Genomic DNA, 12,723 nt, shown 5'->3' with positions numbered 1-12,723 from the left:
GGGTATTTAAGACCAAACATATTACTCTGTTTTTACAGTCATGATAATGGTCATGTTCATTCTCTTAGTGAGGAATTATTGTTCAACTGTTAGAATTTTTCTGTTACCATGCCAGAATATCAGCTTCCAAGGATGTTGGAGATTGACTTGTAAATAGGATACCAACTGGATAAATAGGAAACACGTTTTTTAAAAATTTACAGAAAGGAGTTTCTTTTCAATTTTGATTTTGCTGTCACCATCACCTTTATCAGCAGAGAAAAAAGCATTTTGGCAAGGGAGCTCTCTCTGACTTGAAATGCTCTTCTCTTTTAGCTTGTAGGCCACACAAGACACTGAATCTTCAAAAGTAAAGCAATTTAAGAGATGCTTTAATTTACAAGGTTCAAAGTTAGAAGTAGCTCCAGTGATTGCCTTAAGTAACAGAAATCAGATTGTAAGCCTGGAATGCTACTTGTAATAAACTTAAGCTCCAAATGGAACAAATGAGATGTTGAGTGTGAGTGTGCTTTGCAAACTTCTAGGAGTTCTATAAATGTCACAGCAAATATTTATCGAGTACCTACTTTGAAATCAGAAGAAAAGGCAGGGCAGAAACCAGAGACAGGGAGACCAATTAGAAGGGCACCACAATCCACCAAGGAAAAGGCAGGGTAGGGGGAACTTGGGGAAGGCCGGAAACGGATGATAGCAGCGAAATGGGAAAGGAATGGACGCAAAGGGAAAAACTGACCCAATCTGACATCTGAGTAGAGAAAAAACAGCTAAAGCTGACACTGAGATTTCCAGAGCAGTGGTACCCATGAAGACAACTTGGAGAAGGGTGAGGGACTGCATTTTCGAGGGGCTGAGTTTGAAGTGTTGAAGTATGACGTATGATGTCCCCCAGACAATCAGTGGTTTTGCACCCCACAGGGAGGCTAGGGCTAGTTTAGAATCACTGATATAAAAAAAGTTAAGAGATGAGAGAACAAATTTTCCAGTGAAAAACCGTAGAGAGGCAAAGCTTGAGGATGGAGCCTTCTGAGAGGACCTAGCAAAAAGTCTGACAAGAGAGCAAGGAAGAATGAGAGAACAGGGCTCTGGAAGCCAGCAGTAGAGGGTTTCCCAGAGGAGAGAGGGTACAGTGTTAGGCTTCTGCTTAGTCGCTTCAGTCACAATTCCCAGGCAAGAGTACTAGAGTCAGTTGCCATACCCTCCTCAAGGGGATCTTCCCCACTCAGGGAGTGAACCTGGGTCTCCTGCATTGCAGGCAGATTCTTTACCACTTGGCCACCAGGGAAGCCCAGATGAACGAGACAGGGGATATGAGGCCTAAGACGGCCATTGGATTGACAAGTGCTAAATCCCTAATTAATTGTTTTCCTTTGTAACATGCTATGACCTGCAGAATGGATATCAAGTGGTTCCATTTCCCAAAAAAAATGTGTAGTTTGCACAAATCAAGAATCACTGCAAAAATTTTATCCTAACAAGCCCCAAAACACACTTCTGATTACTAAAATTTCAAGATGTTAAATGTGGTTTTGACAGTTGTCGTCCTCTTTATTCTGTTGTCGACAGACGACCAAAGAATATCCGTTGATAGAAAGTTCTTAAAAACTACATTTCTGCTGATGTAAAGGTTTCTAACAGTAATCAGATTTGTGTTTTGCCTGTTGCCATATGACTGTTGTATGACAGGGAAGAGAGAGAGAGAGAGAGAGTGGGTGTGTGTGTGTGTGCGTGTGTGTGCACGCGCACGTGTGTGTGTGTGTGTGTGTGTATGTATTTCATGGGCATATGAGCTTAGTACAATGGAATGAGATGGCTGGGGTCAGATAAATCTAGTTTCACAACCTAGCTGGGCCATTTTCCAGGGTTGTGACTTCAGAAAAGTTACTTTCTAAGCCTAACTTTTTCCATCCATAACTCAAATAGGATTGTTTTGGAGATTGAGTAATATATAACTTGGTCAGGATCCATGCCATAGTAGGCAATTAATAAATGCTAATTCCATTCCCCTTACAATTTTTTAGGTATATGTATGTTTGTCTAATATCTGTCTATACCTAAAGGCTTATTTTTATGACTTATTTTAGCATGTTCATTTTGTCATGGCACGCACATACCTTCCATGATAGCTAGTCTATCCTGTGAGAGTTTAAATGACCTGCAATTTAGTATGGATAAGAATCTACCTGGGAAGGAGTTCCCTGCTGGTCCAGTGGTTAAGACTTCACCTTCCAGAGCAGGTGGTGTGGGTTCGATCAGTGGTAGGAGAGATAAGATCCCACACACCTCATGGCCAAAACACCAGAACACGAAACAGAAGAAATGTTATAATAAATACAATAAAGACTTTAAAAATAGTCCACGTAAAAAAAAATGTCTTTTTGTAGAAGATTACACCTGAGGGATTGACTAAAATGTAGGTTCTCGGGTCCTTAGCACAGAGACTCAAATTCAGTAAATTTCAGGCAGACTCCTGAGAATCTTCATTTTAAACAAGTACTGCAGTGATGAAGATTAGCAAATGCCAGTTTTTAGGAAGCAGAGAAAGGAGATAAACCTGAGACTTGGTAGGTTGATTTAAAATCCATAAAGACGTGCCTGTACTCAAAAGTTTTGTGTTATTCATGTTTACGAATTATTCTGTAATGAGATAGAAGACACACGGATCCCAGATAGTGAAGGAATGGTAGTCTTATCACACCCACTGTCGCCATCTGCAGTGTAGCCACAGCAGTGCTGGGTGACACAGCCCTCATATCAACTTCTTTTCCTGTGGAGTAAGTGGTAACACCCTGTTCCTATGCCCAGAGTTTGCAAAACCAGTGCAACTTTAAGTGTTGTTACCAATAATATATTTAATGGCAGTAACAGTGCACAAGCACACCACTAAAATAGTTTGATGCATCTGTCTGTCTGACTCTGCCTTCTGGTCGACAAACATCCGTGTCATTATATTTCCTTTCTCTTCGCATCTTGTAATCATGTACTCTTTAGACTAGTTCACATTGTTTCCAACCTCATTTTATAGGTGAGAGAATAATTTATCCTTTTTTCTCCTCCTCATCCCAGCTCTCTTTATTTATTCACAGGGGAGGATTGAGACATACATACATGTTTGGTGTTAAGCTATTTATGGAGAATATAAAACATAATTTTGACTCGTGTTTATTAAATTGCACTTTACATTCCTTGTATGTAATTTAGAAAGCGGGTGACTCAATGGGGATATATTTATTAAAATTCTACCAAGTCATTTTATAACTGTTGTTGGCATTCCACTGACAGTTCACTTTTTTTGGAACAGGATGCCAGTGTCCTGGAGCCTTGCTTAGAATTAGGGCTTCTATGTCTAAACCCATAGGCCCTAAGGGGAGAAGACTGAACTGAATTTCATGGAGTCCATCCTGCCCCTTATATGCATTATCTCGGCCATCTTACTGGAATCTCCAGATAACTGGTGTGGCGGAAATTGAGTCTGAGAGGTTCGGTCTGATGTTGTAAACATGAGTTTTTCACTCTCTGGGCTCTTATCTGGCTCCAAAGTCCAGCCTTCTGTCTCCACACCCCACGTAGTTTCCCCAGCTACATACTGAGAGCATGAAATAGCTCATCGTTCCTGGTTGTGGCTTAGAGACCCTTGCCCCTGCTATTCCAGTAATCTCAGAATTTTTGACAAGAAGCGAATGGACAGAGGTAATGTGCAAACTTGAATTCATTCAACAAATATGAGCTTGGTGCTAGGTATCATCAGATCAGGACCCTACTCTCAGGGCCTCCCTATCTTTCTCACCCGTTCTTATCTACCATCCAAGTGCTGCTGCAGGCTTGTCTTTTAGAGCAAAGACACCAGTGGATTGCTGCACTGATAAGGTCAAAGATTTGTGTCTTGCTATAGCTGTCATTAGACTTCCCTGGTGGCTCAGACGGTAAAGCATCTGCCTGTAATGCAGGAGACCTAGGTTCAATCCCTGGGTCAGGAAAATCATCTGGAGAAGGAAATGGCAACCCACTCCAGTACTCTTGCCTGGAAAATCCCACGGACGGAGGAGCCTGGCAAGCTACAGTCCATGGGGTCGCAAAGAGTCAGACACGAGTGAGCGACTTCACTTTCACTTTCATTTTATAGCTGTCACTGTCGTGTGGGGCTTTATGTTCCCAGAGTTGCTCTGTCACTTTGAAAGTTTAAAACAGTTCCTTAGGGGATTGCCTTGGGGCCCTAAGGAAGTCTACAGGAGAAAGAGCCCAGAGCCCTGCAGTGGGGGGTTGAGGGGGAGGTCAAAGAGCATCCTGTAAAAGATTGGACTGGAGACCTAGGACTGGTTCCCGTGACCCACTATGCAGCCTTGGAAAAGAAAGGCACAGAACTGTGCTGGCTTGATTTCCTCACCTGTAACCGGAGAAAGTTTGGTTCAGTGATGGAAAAGGCTCCTTCCAGCCATAATTCTATTTCCTCCCCAGCAGAAAAGCAGATGTGCTAAAACAAGCAGTTGGTAACTCCACGTCTGAGGTTGGCCAGAGATCCCAGTTGCGAAGCTCCCTCCCACGGTCCTCCAAGGGGTACTTGTACTGGCCAGACCTTGAGTCCGGCCTGTACCCCATACACTTTTGAGGAAAGTGCATGGGTTTAAGGGTGCGAGAGATGGTCTGCTTTGGAGGAAATGAGGATTTTTTTCTACTGGCTGGGGAATCAATCAACAGGTGACAAAATAGGAGGTAAGGAATCATGGTTTGAAACTTTATGGCTGGAAAGAACCTGAGGAAGTAAACTAGCCCAGCCTCTTCACATTCCAGATAAGGGAACGGAAATGCAGGGAAGTCGTAGGATTTGCTCAGGGTCACACCACTTGTAGCAGACAGGGAACAGAAGCTAGTGTCCCTTGCCTGTCCAGTTTGCTGAGGAAACAGGTAGGTCCTGTCGTAAGGTGGATTATCAGGAGAGCGGGAACGGGCAGTCAGCAAGCCAAGCCTAAGGAAGCACTGGCTCCCTCCAACTGTTCTGTTGACAAGAGCAGCCTGCCATGCCTGCTGGGCTTCTCAGCAGAAAGACACCACAATGCAAACTTCCTGTTCCATCGAAGCTCTTGGATTCTTGTCAGTTAAGAGAGTCAAGAAAATTTTCCTTTTAAGCTAAGAGAGGCAGGAGGCTGTCTCCTATTTTTTAAAGCATTTTTTTCCTCTCTTATTTAAGTGAAAATTGCTAAGGTCTCCAATAATTTAGTTTTGAGAGGAACGAAGCATTTTCTCAAGGAGTATGAAAAGGAAGACCCAGCTCGCACAGCCCATGTTGCTGGTCACACCTGTGCACGTAGTCCTCATCGCCCTGTGGTCCTGAGGAATCCAGCGGCTGTTCAAGTGCTAGAGGAGCATCCTGGGGTTCTTTCGGCCACCCCCTGAAGGCTGGCTTTGTGCCAGGTGAGATAGATACAAGCTGCCACTTCCTGCTTTGTGCATGGGACATTGTTTCTAGGTCCCGTTCTGTTTGTGTCATTTTTCCTGTTTGTGTGTTAGAACACTTGTGATTATTTGCAGAGTTGATTATCACTAGATAATAAGACCAGCAATTCAGTAAAAACAGAGCTGAATTTATTATCTCGCCAGGCAGAAGACAGCGGCATTCAGAATCCGTCTCCCCAAACGCATAAGCATTTTCACGCAGTCGTGGAGATTTCTGATTAGCTCTAAGAGAACGCCGATTCACTTCTAGACCAAAGGGAAGATTTTTTTGGTCTCAGAATCTACTCAGCATTCTGGTCTGTCCCTGTGTAGACGGTCTATCCTGGTCCTATAGTCCTTGACCCGAACTCGGAGAGCAGGGGTGCCAAGGTCTCGGGTGGTCCTTGGTACTTGTAGGGGAGGCCGTGGCCAGCCTTACTGCATCCCTGGTCCCTGCTGCAAATTCCTTCTGTTGCCTGTTCCACCCTTTCCCTCAGACTAATGCATGTTCCATCTTTGCTTTAAAACGGGAAGGGGTGGGAGGACCACTTTGAGGAAGCCGAAGGCACAGGGATAGATGGAAAAAGGGATGACGTGGCAGTGAAATGAAGCCCCAAATGGGGTTTTACTCAGACATTAGAGAACTGGCCCACCCTGGGTGCTGTGCTAAATCGGGTTTGAAAAAAAAAAGCCTGACCTTTAAGATTTTTTCCTGTCAAGGTCTAGCAATTCTGGAGTTTTCTTTAGCCACCCTACCCTGCAAGTTGACTTTTTTTTTGCACAGAAGCATTGTAAATTACCTGGGAGAACATTTTGTTTTTTCCCTGTAAATGAATATACACTGCGAAGTGAGTTCTGACCTTGTTTGGTTGTTTATTTAAGTCTGAATATTCATTTTTGTTTTTTGATAAGTTTCAGGAAATCACTAAAGAGCTTTGTACCATGTTTGAATGATCTATTTTAAGACTTTCTTTTCTGTTGAACGATTGGCATGTCTGATAAGAAGGCTACGCGTCCCTATTTTAGGAAATACTTTTTGAGGTCCTTAACTTCTCTTTTTCATGTATGAAGCTTAAACAGGAATCTTACCTCCAATCCTAGCAGCTCCCTTACATTAAAAATGACCTGTCCTCCCCGCCCTCCACCCCCCCCCATGAGGTTCTCTGGCTCAGGGAGAAAAATAAAAGTCGGGTGATTAGTCATTGTGGCGTTCAGCAAACAAACACTTTGGAGGCCATGATTTATGTCGCTGGTGGGGCAAAAAAACCCAGGTTATATCTGTCTCTAGCACTGACTGTTGTGAAAGGTAAGTGCCCTGTGTTTCCAGAAGGTCCCCTGAGTGCCCCTGGTTGTTGTGTTCAGGTTTCTGAAACCCGGTGGCCATTTTCTGTGAGTTTGAATCCCTGTGCTAAACCCCTCCCCCTGAGGAGTCCATGAGCATTTGTTTTCTAAAATGAAAGCACAGGCAGAGACTCGAGCTGTTCTACAGAACAGCCTATTTTTAGATTTTTTTTTCCTTAATCAGTGTATTTAAAGCATAATTTTTCTAAACAGTCTATTGTGGGCTAATATCTACACTGAGTTTAGGTTTGTCTGGGGAATTTTACTTTTTTTTTTTTTTTTTTAATGCAGGCAACATATTTATTGACGTAATTGTTCCCTGTTCCTTTTGCCCCCAGATCATTTCACTCTAAAACAGGTGAGCAGGGGGAACTGTTTGGATACCTACTGCCAGAAACCTTCATTTAGTTTTGATCAGATTTATTTTGAGGGTAAACTTGGCAGAAGCAAACAGGAATTTAGTTCCTTTAATACTCTGCCCTCCCCCCGCCCCACAGTTTTTCCCAGTCGGTTTCTTTTGTCTGAACCATTGTGCGTCCATGTATGTGTCTGGCCAGAGTTTTGGTGACATTTCTGCAGTACAGAAAAGCTTCTGGGCCTCTGGTCATGCGTCAGCCCAGCTGGTGGGCTTGTTTGCTGGTCCCTCCAGTCACCCGCACCTCCTGAACCGCAGGGCGAGGTGACAGTTCCACAAGGTGTGTGTCATACCTGGCCTCTTTCCAGAGATTGCAGTATTGCCAATGGTAGCTTCAAATTGGGAAAACGGGAGGTGGAAGAGAAATAATGGAAAACACTGGGGGGAGAGATTGTGGAAAACAGAAGAGAAGGAATGTGTGTGCAAGGAAAGTATCTACATGGACTCAAATAAATAGCTGACAGCCCAGGACCATAAAAATCATCTCCGTACACTGGCATTTTGGATGGATCCAGGTGGGGGACCTGGGAACACGGGGCTGTCTGTTGACGGTGGGGAGGAAGTATGGCAGAGTGGGGCAAGAGCATCAGTAGCTCTTCTCCATGAGGTTCCCCCACCCTAGTGTGACAGGCGCTTCGATTGGTCTGCAGACCAAGGGATTTGCTCTGCACCAGCACCCCCAAAGTCTCTAGACCAAGTAAAGTTGCTTCCTTGAAGAGATTGCTGTTGTTCCACTGAGAACTTCTCTGAGATTCCCCAAGGACACTTGTGGTCTTGCTGGTGAGGCTTTATTGTGTTGACCCTATTGTTTGGCATCCGGGCTGTGCTTCTCTGATCTAGTTTCTAGAATTGTTATTGTCTGGGTAATGCAGTGAAGGAGCATGATATCAGTTCAAAATGCCCTTACCCAGTAAGGAGCTGTACAGCCGCTGTAGTTACTTCTTCCCATGTTACATCTCCTGCTAATGATGAATATGGAACCCTCTTTTCCTATATTTATTTTTTTATTTAAAAAATTTTTTGGCCATGCTGCATGGGAGGCAGGATCTTAGAGGATCAAACCTGCACCCCCTGCAGTGGAAGTGGCATCTTAACCACTGGACCTCCAGGGAAGCCCCTGGAACCCTCTCTAAAAATGGATGCCTCTAAGAGGCAAATTGTGTGGAGATCTGATGAGGAGTTATTGTCCCTTTCTCAGAGTTTGAGCAGACCATATCATTAAAATGACTTTAGGGAATGCCCTGGTGGTCCAGTGGTTATTATTCCGAGCTTTCACTGCTGGGACCCAGGTTCAATCCCTGGTCAGGGAACTAAGAGCCTATAAGCTTTGCAGTACAGCCAAAAATAAACAAATAAAAATTTAAAAATAAATAAAATTTGAGTCAAAGTGGAGAATTTGATACCTACCCTTTTTGTCTCCCAGGACTCATACAGTAGGAAGTTTTCCACATGGGAGTGAACACACTGGAGGGAACCTGAAGAAATACTCTGTGACCTAAATATATTCTGTGTTAGGGCTTCTAACCACCTTTTCTACATTAAAATGGAGTACTTCTGTAGTTTTGAAAGCTTGAATATTGGTATTTCACCATTTAAATTTTAAGAGGCCTGTGAATCACTGTAGGAATCACTGATACGTTACAGGCCTAAGTGACCTACCTCCATGTCATTGTAGATTAGGGTCTAAAATGCTGATATATACAGGGACAGGAAGGTGATATAAATGTTCAATGTAGGCTGGATTTAAGAAGATAGAATGGTTAGATCATGGCAAACTGGAGGACATGAAAACTTTTAAAATACTGCAGGGCCGAATGAGCCAGGTCTGCAGGCCGATTCAGCCTCTGGACTGCCGCTCTGCTCGGCAGTTGTAGAGCTTCGCCGTCTGACTCAATCCACCAGGCTGGATTTCCTCAGTGGCAACCTGCCCAGTCTTTTCCTGCAGAACGTTGGGCTTGGAGCTCTCCAAGGCCCAGCCCAAGAAAAATTCATGGCCATCAAGCCTTCTCCATGTCACAGCAAAGAAAGGAGCTACTTTAGCTGTGAAGTGTGTCCATCTCTTACGGGCAAAGTGATTTGTTGGGAGAACACAGCTTTTGTGTCCAAGGACATCTGGAGAGGCATCAGACAAAGCAGCCTTGATTAAGCTGCTCTGTGCTCAGAGTGCCCATTTCAGGATGCAACAGGAAGAACCCACCAAAGGAAGCCCCATCTTATCTGGCCACGTCACTCCCAAGGCAGCTAAATGCCAAGGCTGATCTGGATGGTCTTGGGCAATGGGGTGAAAACAGGGGACAGTAGGCATATCTTGATAAACCTGGTCTGTGATATTGACCTCCATGGCCCAAGGATGCTTTCTGAAATATCAGGCAGTTAGCTACTTCCTAACTCATCCTAGGCTGGGACAATGTGAGAATTGTCCTCCCTTTCTCTGTTGACACTCTATTGATCTTCCTTCCGAACATCCTGGAATTTATAATGCCTTCCCTTTTTTTCTAAACATCTTTTAATCACTCTCCTTTTCATCAGCTCTCTTGGTGCTAAGTGAGTCATAATGTCTGCAAACACTCAACACAGGGCCTGGCATGTAGAAAGTGCAGTAAATATTAGCTTTTATCGTCATTGGCACCATCATCATCACCATGATAACTATGGTCGTTTCCCCAGCAGATATGGAAACTTGGTTTCCTTAAACCTTAAACTTGGTTGTTTACCTCCACAGAGTCTCTTTGGGACAGTCTCTGGGTGGAGGCTGCTGAGAGGTGTGCCTCTCACATTACACTGTAGGCTTGTATGATGGGGTGGTTTTGACCACACTGAGAATATGATCCTGAAGGCTTTGTCCCCTGGCTGAGACTTTAACTTTAGCAAAGTACCGCACTCCTTACACACCCCCACCACTCGCCATTGACCCTTTGGCCATGCAAACCCTCTTGCCTAGCAGGGGAGTTTCTTGTTAGAGGATAGACCACTTTTGTGCATCAGGGAGCCCAAACAAATAGTAATAATGTAGAACTGTGAAGGTAGAGCATGTGTAGATACAAAAATGAGGGCAGTCCGTGAAGATTTTGGGAAACTGGTAGGTGATGAGAAGTGGGGTATAACCGAACCTTCTTTAGTGTTGGTGACTGAAGAGTATCGCCTGCTCCCTGGAAACACTTTTTTTTTTTAAGATTTTTTTGATGTGCACTATTTTTTAAAGTCTTTATTAAGTTTGTTACATTATTGCTTCTGTGGATTTTTTTTAATGTTTTTTGGGTTTTTGGCCACAAAGCTTATGGGATCTTAGCTCCCCGACCAAGGATCAAACCCATACCCCCTGACTGCCAGGGAAATCCCTCCTAGGAAATATTTCAGAAAATGGAAATAACTGATGCCATGCTCCCAAGGTGACCTATTGTTTGGACTGGAAGTTACTAAGGTGGTGAGGAGAAAATGGCCACAGCATCTTAGAGATGAAATCCTAGCTTCGTATCATATTCATTTAGTTTAGAAAGTGAATTAAATAAAAGCCTTTTCAGCCCTTCAAAGCGCTCACCTCTATTTTGAGGGTAATGTGGTCTAGTATTTTATTAATTGGTAATTGTGGTGCTTTTTTCTATTTTCTAAAGTACTTTCACATGGAGTCCTGGATACTTAGTGGCCTGGGACCCCTAGGGCTGCATGAGACTTAGAAGTGGAGCTGTATGCTTTGCAGATGACTCTCTCTTGGTTGGTTTCTTTTTTTCCACCTCTTCCTGCCACTGTTGGGGAACTTGGCTTGGAGTTCTGGACTCCAGTCCCCTCCCCCATCCACCCAGTTGAGTTATTGTCATTGTAACGCCAACCCCCTGGGGCCATGATGGGCCGCCCCTCCTCTCCCTCCTGCCAGCGGGGGAAGTCCCTAACGGAAGGAGCCTGCCAGATCCCAGATCCGGGGACCAATGACAGCACACTTCACCAGCTAAAGCCACCCCACACCAGCCACGTAGAAGGACCTGTCAGCCCGCGACGCCTCGGCCTAGCGACCTATCCGAACCCCCGTCCCTCTAGCCTGACCATCCCTCACAAGGAACCTATAAAAACCACCCCCAGCAGGGTCCGGGGGCGGACTTCCCCGACCTGTTCCGGTCGGGAACCCCGCCGGGAAGCGCTTAGCCATTAAAAAGCCTATTAGACACTCTTTTGGTGTCCTGGTGTTTTACCTAACAGTCATGGTGTCTGGTAGCCCGCCAGAAGATGTATCTACATCCCCAGAGCTGTGAATGTGACCTTTTCTGGGGGAAAAAAAAGGGTCTTCACAGATGTAAATTTTTAAGGATCTTGAGATGAATTCATCCTGGATTATCAGGTGGACCCTGAATCCAATGACAAGTGTCCTTATAAGAGATACACAGAAGAGAGATGCAGAAAGAGGGGACGGCCATGGGAAGATGCAGCCACAGGCCAAGGAACCATAAAATGGACCATCACAAGCTGGGAGAGGCAGGAAGGATTCTCCCCCTGGAGGCTTCAGAGAGGGCACAGCCCTGCCTGCATCTTGGTTTTGGACCTCTAGCCTCCATTAATGGCACCCCACTCTAGTCCTCTTGCCTGGAAAATCCCATGGGCGGAGGAGCCTGGTGGGCTGCAGTCAGGGGTCGCTAGGAGTCGTACACGACTGAGCGACTTCACTTTCCCTTTTCACTTTCATGCACTGGAGAAGGAAATGGCAACCCACTCCAGTGTTCTTGCCTGGAGAATCCCCAGGACGGGGGAGCCTGGTGGGCTGCCATCTATGGGGTTGCTCAGAGTCGGACACGACTGAAGTGACTTAGCAGCAGCAGCAGCAGCCTCCATTAGCTGTGAGAGAATAAATCTCTGTTGTTTTAAGTCACCAAGTTTGTGGTAGTTTGTTATGGCAGTGTTAGCAAACTGATACACTGTCCAGCCTAACCTTGATTCAGAAGTGCCTGGGAACTTGGGAAAAATCAGTTTCTGGGGTCTTAACGCCCTGGCTGTTCTGATTCAGTCTGGGGTAGCACCAAGAAACTAAATTTTTCGTAAGAACCTCCAGGTGATTCTGATACATCCAGTCACCTCTCAGTATCGGTATTGATCAAGTTCCTTCTTCTACCCTATTTCTTTTTCATCTTTTTCACCTGCTTTCCTTGGGCATCATCCATGCTCATGTGTGCAGCCAGCTTGTGTGTTGGTGCGATGCGTGGCTGCATCTTCAGCCCAGCTTCCTCTTAGCATCAAAGTCCATCGTGGATCAAAGTGCACTGTGGAGGACTGCTTGAGAGTGCCAGCTGCGTCTCCCACAGGCTCCTCAGAGGGCACACTGACTTAATTCTTCTTCTGCCAGACCAGCCCTCTGGTCTGGCTCTCTCTTTCTCTCTCCTCAAGTTTACAACTAGTTGATTCTTCCATTCAAATAGCTTTTACTTATTTTTCTCTTTGCCATCCTCAGCTGTCTCCTTGCCTTCTTTCCAGCCCCCTCCCGACATCCTTCTCATCAAACTGCTCCCAGAATGACCTGTCTGCATATTTGTCTAAATGATTCCTGCTTCAGATCTTTT

At 45.0% G+C, this 12,723-nt stretch overlaps 1 protein-coding gene and 1 non-coding gene across 22 annotated transcripts in view; both read left to right on the top strand.

The window, feature by feature from the left end:
• Positions 1-12,723, top strand: part of ZBTB38 (zinc finger and BTB domain containing 38) — a 134,465-nt gene that overhangs the window by 89,789 nt on the left and 31,953 nt on the right. The window lies entirely within an intron of this gene.
• On the top strand, positions 3,903-3,975 carry TRNAY-GUA (transfer RNA tyrosine (anticodon GUA)). The gene has a single exon. It is a non-coding gene; the product is annotated as a tRNA-Tyr (tRNA).

This window comes from Ovis canadensis, chromosome 1, assembly GCF_042477335.2.
Source record: "Ovis canadensis isolate MfBH-ARS-UI-01 breed Bighorn chromosome 1, ARS-UI_OviCan_v2, whole genome shotgun sequence".
Classification (NCBI taxonomy): Eukaryota; Metazoa; Chordata; class Mammalia; order Artiodactyla; family Bovidae; genus Ovis; species Ovis canadensis.
Note: the sequence above shows the minus strand (reverse complement) of the source record. Positions and strands in the feature narration are given on the sequence as shown.